This window comes from Limulus polyphemus, unplaced genomic scaffold (assembly GCF_000517525.1).
Source record: "Limulus polyphemus unplaced genomic scaffold, Limulus_polyphemus-2.1.2 Scaffold6324, whole genome shotgun sequence".
Lineage (NCBI taxonomy): Eukaryota > Metazoa > Arthropoda > Merostomata > Xiphosura > Limulidae > Limulus > Limulus polyphemus.
Genome location: NW_013671934.1, coordinates 30208 through 32492, shown reverse-complemented (window position 1 = coordinate 32492; position 2285 = coordinate 30208).

The following is a 2285-nucleotide window of genomic DNA, read 5'->3' as shown; positions in this document are numbered from 1 at the left end:
AAAATCAAACTCCAGAAAATTCTACCCATCCGAGATGAGGCTCCAGAAAATTCTACCCATCAGGGATGAAGTTCCGGATAATTCTACCCATCGGAGATGAGGCTCCAGAAAATTCTACCCATCCGAGATGAGGCTCCAGAAAATTCTACTCATCAGGGATGAAGTTCCAGATAATTCTACTCATCGGGGATGAAGTTCCAGCTAATTCTACTCATCAGGGATGAAGTTCCAGATAATTCTACTCATCAGGGATGAAGTTCCAGATAATTCTACTCATCAGGGAGTTTTAAGCGAAACTTCCTTGTCAATCTTCTTTTGTGAAGTTATACCGTATACAACTTTTATCAAGTAACAGTTTCCAAAAGGAACTTTTTTTTCGTGAGCAAAGCGCTAAATCAAATCACAGCTAAATAACCTTACTTATCCTTCAAGTTACCGACTTATTTTTCATACCGATCGCCACCGGTAGGATTCATATGCTTCAGCACATTGAATAATTGTATGTATATTCTGTTAGTTAACATTCTGCGTATGTATACATAGGCACAACTTTCACGGGTCTTCAAGGATAGAATATGTTTTTTGATACAATATCCTCATACATACCTTAAGTACAGAAACTCTTCCCAACTTTTGAAACCAAAGTTCTGCCACTGTGTTTATACTGAACTGACCAACAAAATTCGGCGAAATCACGTATTTTTTATGTCAAATACACATGGGACACCAGCAGTATCGAGTTGGATAATTTTGTTTGTTTGTTGTTAAGCACTAAGCTACACAATGAACAATACCCACCATGGGTATCGAAACTACATTTTTGGCGTTATAAGCCCTCAGACTCACCGCCGAGCCATTGGGGACCCGTTGGATTAGCTGTAATATTTGCTTTTTATTTATTTATTTGCGTGACTCATATATTACTATGAGAAGCACGAGCAAGTTGGTGCCCAGAGTGTGGAAAAATGTGTTAAAAAGCTGTCCCTTCGGTAATTTAAGGGTTAAAATGAAACCATAAAATGCATTTGGAAATATCTGGTAAATTTTATTTTCTAAGTCAATTTTAAGGAAAAAAAAATTACAATTAGTTCTGTTAAAATCTTCGAAATAACAGTTGACTTACTTTTAGTCGGTGTTTCTTAACCATTACTGACATCTTGACTTTAGAAACTACTACCTGGTATTAAATTGGAGAGAAACGGTCCGGAAAGGCGTTCCACCTCTTGAGGATTCAAGCCATTAGCATTCCTGGTCTTCTGATTGGAATGTCAAAGTGGCTCACAGCACAGTGCTTGGCTATGAATCTGAGGGTTCATGGTTCGCGTCCTGTTGCCACAAAAACTCGCTCAGTAGTTTGAGGCTGTGTTTGCGCTAAAGGAATGAAGGTCAAATTTCATAATTTGGTTCGACAAAAGCTGGCGATGGGTGTTGTTGACCAGCGGGCTTCTCTCAAGTTGCCCACAAGTGGTAAGCCTGAGGGTTTATGACGCTAAAAATCATGTTTCGATACTTGCAGAGGGTAAAGCACATGAAATCCGTTGTGCAACTTTGTGCCTAACAACAAAACTCCCGTTAGTCTTAGGATATGAACATTAGGGACGGCTATATGCAGATAATCTTTTGCTTAACACTGCTCACCCGCAAATTCTAAATAACAACACTGAAGAAAATAGTGTTTGAAAGTCAAAATAACGAAATCATATTTATTCAATTCACTTTATTTTCACCGAAATATGTCAATATGCAGAACGTTTAAGAACGATATAAAATTTAACATTCTGAACAATTTCTTAAAGTTCAGTAAAATGATTTCCTAAAAAACGTCGTTAAACTACATTCTAACAAACTTTTGAAACATTATATGACCCGACAATATTTATATATAACTTTAAACGAAACTTAAAACAAGATGGCAGCACAATGTACGTAGCGGCGGTGAAAACATTAGTGAACGTTAGAATATCATTGGCGCCATATTTTGGTAAGAACGGTAACAGTAGCTATTTATGAAATACAATATGACATACGCTAAATATTATGATCACATGACATGGAAGTTAATTAATGAAATATTCTTAAAAGTAAGTATTGTAGGCGGTTTTCGTTCAGTAAAACTTGAGAGCGATATCCAAATGGTTAGTCGAGTAAAGAAGAAGCTGTTGCGTCAGCGAGGTCACGTGACTAGTGTCACGCTACGTTTTCTAGAAATATCCTGTTCCTTCGTGAATGCCCTAGCATTTACTAGATTGGGGGGTAGTCTGGTATATATAAGATTGTCACAACGT